This window comes from Armigeres subalbatus, chromosome 2, assembly GCF_024139115.2.
Source record: "Armigeres subalbatus isolate Guangzhou_Male chromosome 2, GZ_Asu_2, whole genome shotgun sequence".
Taxonomy (NCBI): domain Eukaryota; kingdom Metazoa; phylum Arthropoda; class Insecta; order Diptera; family Culicidae; genus Armigeres; species Armigeres subalbatus.
Window position 1 is genome coordinate 445,263,444 of NC_085140.1, and position 14,988 is coordinate 445,278,431.

The 14,988-nt window shown below is 40.9% G+C and overlaps 1 protein-coding gene and 1 pseudogene across 5 annotated transcripts in view; both read right to left on the minus strand.

The window, feature by feature from the left end:
* LOC134213695 (probable G-protein coupled receptor Mth-like 1) overlaps positions 1 to 14,988 on the minus strand; it is a 401,130-nt gene that overhangs the window by 76,080 nt on the left and 310,062 nt on the right. The gene's annotated exons all lie outside the window — the stretch shown is intronic.
* LOC134213698 (tyrosine 3-monooxygenase-like) lies at positions 5,478 to 6,778 on the minus strand (annotated as a pseudogene).

The window sequence follows — 14,988 nt, forward strand, 5'->3', positions numbered from 1 at the left end:
AACATCTCAAGTCTTAAGGATCAAGTCTCCTCAAGCAACAAATCAAAATCCAATTATCCGGAAAATGTGGTGGAATGATGACATTTTTATCAGTGAAGATCATTTAGCATATTTACGGATTTGTGCTGTGAAAAAATGATAGCATTTTGTCATTATTACGAGAAAATGTTCAAAATTTGCGTGGCCACTTAAAAACATCTTTTGGAGCGACAAAACACAGTAAATAATCGAGTAAATAAGATTGTCAATCAAAAAATAGCTCGCCACAAAACGATCATTTGTCTAGACTCTAGAGGATCTATAATAAAAATACGCTATAGGAATACTATTATACTGCCATGAATCGCATGTTTGTCCCATATGAATAAAAAACCCAGCAAAGATGGGACAGATATGCAATTCACGGCAATATAGCTCTCGGTAAAATAGCGGAGAATTAAGTCTCCCAAGGGATCAAGTCTCCTAAGGAATCAAGTCTTTCCACCTTCGTCTACTGTATAAAGTTTAAGCTTTAAAACAAAATTGGAATGGCCAAGTCTCCTGTTTGCATGACTGTATACCAATTTATAAATTGTGACATAAAACACCTTCATGTAGCTACTGGCGAAATGCCAATGCCAGAAGCAACGAGTTAAATGGCAAAGTTTCTGAGCGATCATTTTTCCAAGATCCGTAATTTCATTTCCGCCATGATTAAAGCATCATCTTTATTTAAAAAATCTTAATCAATAGTTTCAAAATAGTTGAAAACAGTGACTTTTTGCGAAAAAAAAAAGTGACTTTAGTGACTTCAGTGACTTGCCCGAAAAAAGTGACCAAGTCACTAAAAAGTGACCCGCTACCAGGCCTGCAGAGGTGATCCACCGCAAGACTGCGTTCAAGGCCGCCTCTTAAGTTTATTTCGGAGAGCTTTTACATCCTACAACGAGCAAGACGATGTCAGCTGCGTATACAAATATACGTAATTTCCTTTGGAAGGTTTTGAAATACTTACTTACCATACTTCATCCGAACCAGTAGTGTTGGTAAAATTCACAAATCTCAATCATCAAAACTTTCCGCGCGAGTAAATTCGTTTGCGAATTAGTAGGAATGCATCACGGCTGTTTTTTTCATTGGATGGGACAACCAAGCTGTTTTCCCAGCTCTTCGGGATACAGTTTCTTTTCCATAAATGGGTAATTTTCTCAGGAGTGAGTATCCCACATCACTGTATGGACCAAATGATTTCATTTCGACTACAATCCATAAATCTGAATTTTCTGAATCACGCAACACATTTACTCATGATCATGCTTCACTCATCGGACAGTCATTATTACTCACCAGTTTCGCCACCCTTGCAAACTACTTTTTTCTCTCTCGATAACGAACATTACCGCCTGGATAGCTCAGTGTCGATGAGTTGCTGATTTATTTCTATATTTTCACGTCATTTATCCCAAAATTTATGGCACTCTCTATTGAGTAGAGGTATCGCCCCATCGGATATTCCGATGAAAAACGTAAAAATTTGCACTGTCATCTCTGCATTGCCTACCTCGTTGGTGCGAACCCTCCTCTATTTGGCCATTTGTTACAATTGTGCGCTGCTCAAATAATGACAAACACATCGTAGAGCACAGTGGTTCAATTGAAATCAAAAAAGGGAATAAATTATATCCACATCAATCCCACGACATGCATGGAATTGGATTCAAGCACAAGCAGAAGTTTAAAAGCTACAGTAGGTATATAAAAAAAATTGTTTTCAGTTATCTTCAGTGAAAATAAAATTAAAATTTGTAATTTAGATAGAAATATGTAAACATTTCTAACTTTTGTTGATCAAGTGTTTAGCTCTTCAACGGATTTTAAACTAATAATTGTCTTAACAATTCCAAAATAAGGATTCTCAGTTCTAAAGCCCAAACATTTACAAACATTTCGATACATTACTTATACAGAAATTCGTAATATGTTGCCAATTTTGTACCATCTAAAGCCACAGTACCTCTCTAGCAAAAATAAAAATGTGAGGCACTCATGTGATGAAAATGGACATCCCAAACAACGGAAATGACCAAGCTGGTACCAACAAAACGGATCCAAGTTAAGGGAGTATCTATTTGTTTAATTTTGACGGTCTGTAATTTATAGTAGGTACACGTTTCAACCAGAAGGCATCTTTTTTTTAGCATAGAACGTAACTGCGTCACTCAGTCAGGAGGACAGCAAACAGGAAACTAGATTGGCCACACGTTCCAGGCAGCACTCTGGCTGGCACACACTCCAAAGCTCGAGGGCGTTGAAAGCTATTAATTATCCTGAATTGGCACCCGGGAAAAAGTGACTCCCGTCCCGTCGTCGGTTGGTCGCTTTGACGGATGGACGGATGATGCAAAATGGATGAGCTCACCACTTGCACTGTCCGGATTTAGAGACCATCTGGGATAATTAATGACCTCTTCAACTAACCGGCAACGGCGATGGAGAATGGTATTTATACGCTTTGATTGGTCCAGTGCGGCATGGATGGAAGCTCGTTAGACGCCGTCCGCTGAACAGGGAGAGCGTCAACAATTGTAATTGTCCAACGGGATAATTGTGAATTAGACATTGAACTAATCGAGATGAATATTTGAAAATGTACTAACTAAAAATGCTGTAAAGATTTATCCCATACATTTTGATGTTTATCATTTAAACAATCATAATAAATATCATTACGATTAAGATATAAATATTAAGTGTGTCATTCTTCATGTAGGATTATCTGACAAATCTAGCTAAAAATGACATGTTACACTATCCGATTGCAACTACGGTAACCAATCCCAGCGATACGGAATCACGTCGATTTATATCGACAGGAAGCGTTCAACCGAAACGAGCCTTCGCATGACTTGGTCCACTTTATAGCAAACAATTTCTGCTCTGTTCCGATAAACAACTGGCCGCCCGCCCACCGCTCGGCACTGGCGGATGACAACACCCAGCGGGGGCAGCATCAGTTGGGGAAAAGATCAAACAGCAATAATCCCTTGTCAGAGAAATTGCAATATTGAGCCACCGACTGGTTGGAACGCATCGCTGGATAACGACAACAGCCAGCGCCAGAACGGCATCGACAACCGAAAAAGAAATGCTCGCTGAAGTGCCTATTAGCGTAGGAGAGAAGAAGGGCGGAAGGGACCGGCGGAGGGCAAACAAGAGGTCCCATCCCGCATGTGGACATGTATCAAAAGTGAAACGAAAGTTGGAAAACATTGCGACATGAAAGTGACACTGCCAAAATACCCGACGGCATCAGCCAGCCAATCCCAGGCATGGATGAGTACCTGCTAGTGAGTGTTTGTGCCACACACACAGCAGCATGAGTGGTAGCAAACATCAGAACACAACACGGAATCAGAGCTACACAGCAAAAAAAATGACAATCCACCAGTGACATTTTCGTATTTGCACGAAAATCTATCGGAAATATTTAGATGCAGTTTTTCCACAGCACAAAAGAGAAGATTACAGTGAGAGCTTTTTAAAAGCTCTAAATAAGTTTCCATGATGATGATTCAAATTGATTTTTGTTCTGTTTTATAGTTGTCTACAAAATTATCAACTTCAGATGTAGGCAGCAACATTACCGTGATACTATTTTTTTTTTGCTGTGTAGGCTACACAGAGACTTTTGTAACACAGAAGGTGCAAAAGTAGAAACATTCGCAAACAAAGTTTATGTTGTTGTCTTGTTGGCAAACAGTACACTTGTGAAGCTTGTCCAAAAGGTGTATGTGAGAAAGTTGACTGTATTATGTATTAAGGAGAAACTGTTCAGAACCTATAACAATAATTCGCGATACATACATATCTCGATTTTTCAGAGGCAAAAAATTAATGAATAGCAACCAATTTTGTCTTTTGGTTTTTGTGAACCATAAAACTTAGAAATATAGTTCATCGGCTCAAAATTAATATCGAGTGCCTTCGAAAGCAAACCAATTTTCATTGCATCTATGGAAAAGATTTTCGCCAGGACACATACAGAGTTGATTGAATATGAAAAAAAAACACAATAATTGATAACACAATTGGTGAAGTAAGTATTATCTGAGTATTTTCTTTATAAATATTTAATACTATCTACCCATCCTCTCCACGGTTACTTGTCGGGAAGTCAGAAATGTTTAGTGAGAAGTAAGACGTCTCACTTCTGAAATCCAACTTCATGCTTCTAACTTTTCACAGTGATTAGTGAGAATTGAGGGGTAAGTCTGTCTTCTTACTTCCACTTCTTAATTACCATTAAATACTTCACTTTTTACATATTGTTCGGCCAAACGATACTTTTGGATAATTGACCCTTTGAGCAAACGACGTTTACGGCTAAGAAACATGTTCGGCCATATGACATTTTCGACCGAATGGCCCTTTCTGTCCAACCCAGGACTGGTAGTGAACTGTGCTGCTTAAAATAATGGCTTTAGTGACCAACGCTGACGACAAAAGTGATCAAAAAATAACTTTCAGTTTCGGAAAAACTCTCTACGGCTCTTTTGCGAGTCTGGACCGGATGGTCACCGGCAAGGTTTTATCGGAGGCGGTTGAACCAGCAACCCCTCCCCTGGATTCCGGATGGCGTTTCAGCCACAAAAGCAGTCACTCTTTCGCCGGCCTTGGAATCGGGGAGCGTCCGCTGGTCGTGGAGTAGCTTTCGGGAAGTCTTAACGGGACTGGCTTCCCCCCTAGTTGAGAAGCCCGAAACGAGAGTGGCCCTCCACGTTGTCTTAGAGAAGAAACTGCAACACGTTCTTGCTCAAATATTGGAACTAATTATAATTAAATTAGGAAATTAATCTTAAATTACGAATCTTGAAATAAAAGATAGGTTCCTACTAAGCATCTCTACTCTACAGTGATCGATGTACAATAGGGATATTTTATTTAAAAAAATGTAAAATAAATGGCAGGGGAGCGGGGTTTGGGTCGCAGCAGGGACCATTGTGTCTATCAGGGATGATGTTTTCATGTGGATCTTTTGGATTGGTAAAGGGTTTTTTGTGATTTCGTTGAACACTCAGATCGCGAAATTTTGAGCGAACTCCAAAAGTTAGGCCTGAAAGTGTTTCGTCTACCGTCATCCAGTGGTGAGGTCACGGTAGATCTCCTGCTTGTGAGGTCGTTCATATTCTCCCGAAAATTTTTTGATCTGCTGCGTCGCATGGAACGGGATGGGTTTGGGATCCGTACGTTGTGCATTGAAGGGCCGTTCCCTAGCGTCCCAGGGGCGGGTTCCATAGAGAGGTGTGAGAATATTATTGCAGTTATTGGCTGTTGATCGTGTGTAGTTGATTAAAATAAAACCATCCGGGAAGTCCTGCTGATCTTCGTATGCGCTAGCTTTGTTTCCGAGAGCATTATGGGTTTGACGGGACCGGCCCAATGCGTTTCCAAATGCTGTCAGTCTAGTGATACGAATGGACGTCACATGATTTGCAGATGCTTTGTGCAGCTCCTTAGCAGAACGGTTGTCGCAATTTGGCTATTACGTTCGTCAGATGAAGGATTTCGATGTTGAGCTGTGATACCAGGGCGTCGAGTTTGTCAACGGAGTCGAGCACTTCAACGCGCTCGGTGTGTGGATTGATGCGGACCTCGAACGGCTGGGACATGGTCGAGACCCAGCTTCGGATTTTTTTCCTTGGCATCCTCGAAGCTTTCCGCGACGTGGTAAATTGGCTGGTACTCCTGGTCCTCATAGGGCTGAAATGGGCGGTGTTCTGGCTTGTCACTGATGCCATGCAGCAGTTCAACGTATGCTGATAGCAAACCGGCACCGTAGACCTTGACTTCGACGTTCTCCTTGCAGAGCCCGAATTCTACAGTGAACCAGTAAACCGTTGACAGTTTTTCGATTTCCTCATCTGACGCACCCAACGAGGCAAGACCGATCTCTTGGGAGAACTTGGCGAAACTTGTATCGGCGAGCAGTGGCATGTGGCTCAGCAGTTCGTGGAAACAATCGTGTTCGGGTGTGTGGTAAGGCGAGTTGATGTGTCGGACGTACTGCATGCTTTGGAAGATGCGGAACGCCAGCGACGCCATGAAGTCCCGAGCGGTTAGTAGTGTTGTTCTTTCGCAGGAAATCGCTCATTTCCTGCAGATGGGGTAGGCGTTCCTTGACGAAGGTTTTTTTCATCCTCCAGCTTCTTGAACACGCCAATGTACTCGGGACTCAGGCGTGCTTGGTCATCAGTTTCTTGACGCGGTTGACCGCCGCCGACCAAGTCTTGTTCTCGGTTTCGGTGAAGTTGATGTGCGGGATTAGGTCTCCGTACCTACTTGTGGGCAAAGACGATTTCAGCGATTTCCTTCCTGCGGGCATGGTAGATCTGATCAGCAAAACCGGGATGGTTCGTACTTGGTCATCAGATGGTTACAGTTGTCCAGTTCCGAGGGTGGCCACGGGGCATTCGCGCTGACATTGTTCTCGGCCAACAGGCTTATGCTCCCAAAGGACGAGGCCTGGTGCAGCGAGCGGATCAACTGCAACAGATTGGAGTGGGCTATGTCGACCTTAATTAGCACATCAAACAACTTCGCTGCTCGATTGACGCGATTCCAGGTGCACGACGGTTCCGTGAAACGTTTCGATTGCCTTCAGGATACGTCCCAGGGAACTCATGTCGTCGCGGCGTTCTGCAGAACGACTTCCTCCTCCGTTAGGCCAGCGTCATCTACTTCATCCTGAGATGTGGCTTGATTTTCTTCCATTTGGTATGGAACTTCACCAGCTTGTAGCTGGGTTCAACAACTCCATTAAACATTTTTTATGACTTAAATGTCAGACAATCTTGAGTTCAAGGCAAATTCATATCGTATGAGTTATCTTTTAGTCATCCACATTAGTTCTTTATACATACTTTCATTTTTTTAAGGGCAGAATCTCTTAAAAATGTGATATTTAGGAATATTATTTCAAACAAAAAGTTTTCAATTACATTGGAGTTTGCTTTTACGAGAATTCTTTTGCGACAAATTTTGCCACACTCATTTTTCAATTATAAGGTTTATTTAAACACAACCTTAATGTTTGCACCGGAAGTATTTCAATTCAGAACTAACCAGAGCCCAGATTCTTGCCGATAACCAAAAAATCATTTCGAGACTTAAATATTTATATCAGGATTAAAAAAATGTCTTAACAAAAAGTGTTTTTCAGAATCCCAAACGGTGAGTCAAAATCATAATTATCGAAATCATTTTTCCACAATTCTTTTTATATGAATCTCAGAAGATTATGCAATCTCAAATGTCCAAATCCTCAACAGAACAGCTTTTGGAAAATTCTCAAGATCGAAACTCTCATCTTCTTATCTGCATTCAGAACAAATATAAAAAAAAGCTGTGAGGAGATCACTTACATAATTAGATTACCGCTTCTGAATTTCACTGCAGTATTAAGCACAGATATAAGTTTCATCATTTTGACTCAAAAATAAATATTTTTATGTTTAAAATTACCCAATAAACCACAGACCGTATATGAAAGTATATATTTGATCTTGATCGCATATACTGCAGTTTTTTATCACACTCGTAAATGATTACTTATAAAAATAGCTCAAATATGATTACTTTCGTATGTAATACCTGCATATGGAATATTAAGGTCTGAGGGAAGGGTTTTCCGTTAAAAAAGCACGTGGTAGCACTCTCTGAGAGAGAAAATTGCCCAATTCAGCCCGCCAGAATGACGCTGTCAGTGTCGCAAAAATTATTTCATCATTATGCAGTTTACAATTGCTTGAGAATTTGCCGTAAACGGAGAACAAAAGGAATTGGCAACAATGGGGAAGAAATTTATCACACGCTTAAAATCAATAACACAGAGATGTGTTTGCATCACACAAAACGGACCTAATGTGGAACATCCCCTAGATGAGCGACAGTTACACAGGCACAAAAATGCCTCGTACGGTCGTGATAACGGTCCATTTCAACATGTAAACGTTTGTACAGATTCCTTGTTTCATGAGGAACCAAATATTGTTGAAAATATTGAAATCCAAGCTTCAATAAAACCACACGAGCTATTTTTGTGGCTGTGTAACTATCGCTCATCTAGGGGATGTTCCGCATTAGGTCCGTTTTGTGTGATGCAAACACATCTCTGTGTTATTGATTTTAAGCGTGCACTCATGCAGTGGTTCGGCGAGAGAACAGCAGCAGCGCCGACCAATCACGCAATGAGGAAATCAAAATAAACAAACTCCAGCTGGTTTGAAAAATGAAAACATGAGCCGTTTCTAGAACAACATTAGAAAATATCGTCAGAGGATTTCTGTACAAGGTTTCCACACAAGCTTTGAAAAGTATTTGTATGATAACAGTGGTGCTGGTGTAAGTAAGACAAATAAGACAAATAAGACAAATATGACAAATAAGACAAATAAGACAAATAAGATAGATAAGACTAAGAAGAAAAATAAAGTAAGTTCCTCCAGAAATTCCTTCGGAAGATCCTCCAGGAACTCCTTCAGAAGTTCCTCCAGGAATTCCTTCGGAAGTTCCTCCAGGAATTCCTTCGGAAGTTCCTCCAGGAATTCCTTCGGAAGTTTCTCCAGGAATTCCTTCGGAAGTTCCTCCAGGAATTCCTTCGGAAGTTGCTCCAGGAATTCCTTCGGAAGTTCCTCCAGGAATTCCTTCGGAAGTTCCTCCAGGAATTCCTTCGGAAGTTCCTCCAGGAATTCCTCCGGAAGTTCCTCCAGGAATTCCTTCGGAAGTTTCTCCAGGAATTCCTTCGGAAGTTCCTCCAGGAATTCCTTCGGAAGTTCCTCCAGGAATTCCTTCGGAAGTTCCTCCAAGAATTCCTTCGGAAATTCCTCCAGGAATTCCTTCGGAAATTCCTCCAGGAATTCCTTCGAAAGTTCCTCCAGGAATTCCTTCGGAAGTTCCTCCAGGAATTCCTTCGGAAGTTCCTCCAGGAATCCCTTCGGAAGTTCCTCCAGGAATTCCTTCGGAAGTTCCTCCAGGAATTCCTTCGGAAGTTCCTCCAGGAATTCCTTGGAAGTTCCTCCAGGAATTCATTCGGAAGTCCCTCCAGAACTCATTCGGAAGTTCCTCCAGGAATTCCTTCGGAAGTTCCTCCAGGAATTCCTTCGGAAGTTACTCCAGGAATTCCTTCGGAAGTTCCTCCAGGAATTCCTTCGGAAGTTCCTCCAGGAATTCCTTCGGAAGTTCCTCCAGGAATTCCTTCGGAAGTTCCTCCAGGAATTCCTTCGGAAGTTCCTTCGGAAGTTTCTCCGGGAATTCCTCCGGAAGTTCCTTCAGGAATTCCTCTGGAAGTTCCCCTAGGAATTCATCCGGAAGTTCCTCCAGGAATTTCTGGAGGATTTTCCGGAGGATCTTCCGGATGAATTCCTGGAGGAACTTCCGGAGGAATTCCTGAAGGAACTTCCGGAGGAATCCCTGAAGGAACTTCCGGAGGAATCTCTGGAGGAACTTCCGGAGGAACTTTTGGAGGAACTTCCGGAGGAACTTCTGGAGGAACTTCCGGAGGAACTTCTGGAGGAACTTCCGGAGGAACTTCTGGAGGAACTTCCGGAGGAACTTCTGGAGGAACTTCCGGAGGAATTCCTGGAGGAACTTCCGGAGGAACTTCTGGAGGAGCTTCCGAAGGAACTTCTGGAGGAACTTCCGGAGGAATTCCTGGAGGAACTTCCGGAGGAATTCCTGGAGGAACTTCCGGAGGAATTCCTGGAGGAACTTCCGGAGGAATTCCTGGAGGAACTTCCGGAGGAATTCCTGGAGGAACTTCCGGAGGAATTCCTGGAGGAACTTCCGGAGGAATTCCTGGAGGAACTTCCGGAGGAATTCCGGGAGGAACTTCCGGAGGAATTCCTGGAGGAACTTCCGGAGGAATTCCTGGAGGAACTTCCGGAGGAATTCTTGGAGGAACTTCCGGAGGAATTCCAGAAAGAAATTCCGAAGGAATTCCTGGAGGAATTTCCGGAGGAATTCCTGGAGGAACTTCTGAAGGAATTCCCGGAGGAACTTCCGAAGGAATTCTCGGAGGAACTTCCAGAGGAATTCCCGGAGGAACTCCTGGAGGCAGTTCTGGAGGCACTTCTGGAGGAATACCTGGAGGGACTTCCGTAGGAATTTGTCATGTCTGTCTTATTTGTCCTATTTGTTATATTTGCTTTATTTGTCTTATTTGTTTTATTTTGCTTATTTGTTTTATATATTTTATTTGTCTTATTTATTTTCAATTATTTATCTCCTCTCATTCCTATATGAGATTTCAATTTATATATTTGGTATCCTCGACCTCGTGTTCGCAAATAGGAATACGTTTTTTTTTCTAGTGTCACGCTAGATACAAAGTTGACGGACTTTCTATCGCTCTCATCGCTTCTTTCCTGCCGTGCGCCACAAGAAAATATGCTTTTGGCTGCTCTCCCGAAATGGTAACTTTTGTATGGAATTTAAAAAACTTGGTTGAAGTAAAAAGAGCTTCCTGCAAAATTGATTGTGGTGACATATACTTTTTATTACATCAAAATGATCGTTGGAAAAATTCAAAACTCTGACAAAAGTTTGGGTTTTGCGAAATTCGGTTCCTTTGTGTCTCAAATCATCGAGAAGAGGTACTGAGAAGCGAAAATTTCAGTTGTACAATAGTTCAGTATTTAGAGCTTAATTCAAATTTGGGAAATAGTAGGTCCATGAAATTTTGTAGGAACATTCCTTGATAAATTTCAAAGAGATTGTCAGTTGGGATAAGCGAAATTCGTTCCCAATTCCGAGTTATAGACATTTTAGTACGAAAATAGCGCTCTACCGCGAGAGAGCTTCCCTCAGACCTTAACGATTGTGTTAAACAAAATCGTAAAATGATATAAACAATATCCAGTTGATCAGATTGAATCGCAAATATCGTATAAGCACATACGTGTTGTCATAAAAATCGTATACGGATGTGCGTTGTGCGTAAATAGTTTTTACTTCTGCACGTTGACCAAAGCCCACTGTATCTCAGCGATAAAATAAATTTCATTTCTACTTACTTCAATCTATCCGATGTGATTTAATTCCATAGCATAAATGATGTTATTTTCCGTATTATAAATCCTGCCGATTTGTGCTCCGTATCCCTGCCAAATATTGAAAAAACAACTTAACTTCAAACAAATGAAAATAACTCAGCACGGCGAAATGTTGATATTTCCTCATCGTTAATATGTTGTTAGAATCGTTTGGGATGCTGTGCAATCGTTTTATGTATAAACATTATCGGAACAATTACAAAAAGTTTCCATATAAGACTCAAGCTACATTTATACATACAACAACATAGTACTTGAATCGTATAGATGTGATAGACATCGTATACTGTAATATCGTAGTCAACACTAGAGTTTCATCTAGATTATGCTTGTCAAAAAGTTGCTGCTTTTCAACAGTTGCTGTTTAGCACATCGGTAGAGCATTAGGCGTTGGATTCAAAGGTCAAATGTTCGAGACATGTTTGTTTACAATATTTTTTTTGTGTTTGCTAGATCGTAATAATGCTTACGAAAACTAAAGAAAATCGTTGTTTAGTACACATATGACCTCCACTTTAGTAGGTATATAGCGATTCAGTGCATTATATACAAGTTTACTTGCTCATATAAGACAAAGCCAGTTTTCGATTTGATATTGGTATAGATATTAATTTTTGTTATCTGCATCTGTCAAAATTCATATCACGACTCGTTTGTTTGTTGAAATCTTGTTGTTTCCGATATGGCGCCATTTGAAAAACATATTTCAAAGGGAGTTGGAATCACATGGCTCTGTGAGAAGGGTTTCACGATGCATAATTTGGTAGATAGAATACTTATGAAGGGGTTTAAAACGTCTTGCTTGAGGTGGGGCGTTTTGCCCTGACACTTGTTGAAATCCATTTTTCATGAATTTTCAGCGTGTTCTCTGTAATATTTTCATATGAATACTCACTAGTAATGCATTTGTGACTCTTTTGACTACAAAATAACACAAAGTTCGCATACGTTTGCAGCGTATTGCCTTAGGGGGCGCCTCACCCTATATTGCTATGCCATTTCGGGATCACTTTGCGATACGGGCGTACATGATTTAATAAACGAGCATTGCTTTATCAATCTCGCAAAAAGTGAACGTTTTGCTGCTAAATTGATTTATATATGTCTGACAGAAGAAAGCTTATTTTGTTGGATACCTACGCATTTACTTTAAAAAATTAAGCTTAAGCTTAAGATGAAAAAAACGGTTGGAATGCTATGCGGAAATCAACATTCAAATATTTGCAGGGAATACTTTCAATAAGTTATTGTCTCTTAGTTTGGTGTATGTACGTACATTAGCATTACAATAATCCGAACATATGATGTTATTTTATTATTGCTTCTCAATAGCCTCTTAGTGTAAACCAGCTCTTCAATAATTGACGTGATTCGAAAGAATTCGGTAATAAAACCCGAATCTAATCTTCTGAAATAATAAAAAAAAACGAAAATCATCAAAACAACTCAACCGAAACCATCCCAAGCATTACTATCGATGCGCCGAAATGTCCGGAAATTGCTTTTCTTCCTTTGGCAGCGTTGTAAAAATTGCCGCCAAAGCAAAAAAAACGAAGATGAAAACCATTAAACCAGCTCGTTATCTCCCGCGTGAATGACCTTGACCGTTTCGAAACGACCATAGATGCCAATAATCTTGCTCTGCGATCATCATTCCTTCTTAAAAGTATTGCCAGTTCCAATCTAATTCGCTAGATTTTGTCTCCCATTTTCGCACACAGCTCGAAAAGAGTTTGTTTTAGAAACCTGTTGCGCGCCGGGCCAGGAGGGGGTCGTCAACCGTAAATGAAGATTTCCGCGACTCGTGCAGGGGCCACTCCGCCGAGATCAAACGCAACCAGCGGGAATTCCCGCTGGTTGGCACTCTGATCAGCAGCTGCCAGTATCAGAATCGAGCAGCGCACAACTTGGTCTCAAATAAATACAAAGTTGATACAGAATGGCAACATAATAATCTCGGCTAATTTTTGAATGGAAATGTTACGCAAACAGACACGCAACTAATCATCGGCGAAAAGCCACAAGAGCGAAGCTAATTTGAGATTTGTGCGATGACGTGTGGCCCCGGCTTGTTAGGGCAGGAGTTTTGTGGACACGCGTTTAATCTCACGCTGCGAACCGTAATAGAGGCGTAGAAGGCGCAAATACGGGGAAGAATGCTGTCAAAATTTAAGTTCGTTGACTTAAAGGTACTCATCTGCCACATGCTTGGAAATGAAAACTTGAACGTCGTTGAGTTGATGGGATATTGAAAAGGTCTCAACTGAAGATATTATGATTCTACCACTTTGAGTGGTCATGGACCATTGGGTATCGACTTGAGAGGAATCTAGTTGTAGGCTGTGGATAGTTCCTGAATAATCTTGAGACTAGGGGCTGCAAATATGCAAATGGAACGCAGCTGTAGCTTTATTGATTCAGAAGAGACGAGTTAAAAGGCAATTCACGTTCGATGAACAAGTGCACCGATCTGCATTGAAAGGCAAGCAAACATACAAACAACGACGACAAGGCAAACAGAACCGTCGGAAAGAGCAGAAGTCAGAGGCTATTTAAAATTCAAACTAGTTCCCGCGTGTGCCCCGTTTCACACACAAGCGCCCATAGTTCAGATGCGATCCAGCGCAGTGAATAAGGTTGAGGGCGGGTGCGGGTGGCCTGGAGGTGAACTAAAGATGAAAAGAATTGAATAGAGCTCCGTTGAGTAGCTGTTTTTGTGGCACACAGTCGTCGTTGTTGCTGGTGCGGTGGTGAGAGCATTGCTAATTGAGCGAATTCTTCGAGTGTTGCGAGTGGGGAAGTTGACCGGAGGAACGGTGACGTGAGACGAGAACTAGGCGACCTTGGCAGATCACTTGAGCGGAGATACGCCTCGATCGATGACTTGCGGGTGCGAGCTGAATCTGTTGGCCGGTAAACAGGTGGTTACAAGAATGAGGATAGATTTATTTGAGTTATTCTAAAGCTAATCGGATTCATATTTTATTTGGAATTTGCATTGCTTATTTTAATAATTTTCAAAGATAACTGAGAGTAACAGATTTAGACATCCATAACAAATCAATGAGGTATCAATCTATAGATTGAAATTTCGGAATTACATCGTTATCATAAGATTTCCAGAGTCTACCACAAGAAGAGAATCTACAATAGAATAAAGGAAAAAACGTGTGCCTTCCAGATAATCTATGTGACGAATATCCATTCCAATAATTGAGTTGAAAAAATCATCACTCTATTAATAAAAAGTTTCAGTAATGAAAACCAAACTTTATATATTTCATCTAGAACACAATTTTTCTTAATTCTGCTGTAATTTGGTCTTGATTTTTGGAATAGATTTTTTTCTACTATCGATGATTTTGTAACCTAACATTATATGGGATTTTCTCCTACATGCTACAGAAAGAGGCATTTAATCACTGAAGTAAAAGACAAAAATGTCTGCCTTTAAAAAATGTTGTTTAATTTAAAACTGATAAGTGCTGCTGAGTTTGAACCAGAGACGTCGCGTATGTAGACCGAACCGGCGTATGTAGACCACACGCCCATCTACGCTTGTAAATTTGGTAAGGCAAACTGCGTATATGAAGAATTGTTGGTGGAATAATCAGTCGAGGATTCATTAGACATCAATTACGAATTTCGATAGTCCAGTTCACTGAATGATGGGTTAATTGGACAGTTGACGTTTAGTATATTTCGTTTGTTATTGTAATAACAGAGTATGTTATGCCTGGGTGGAGTCTTTTGTATATTCATTTTTGGTATTTTACCAAGCAAAGCAAGTTCATACGAATTTCTATTATAGAGGTCGTCGCTCCTGCTCGGGTAGAAAATCTTACAAATTAGGATCTGAACTGCCCAACTAAATCATCATTCAGATCTTGGAGAAAGTTTC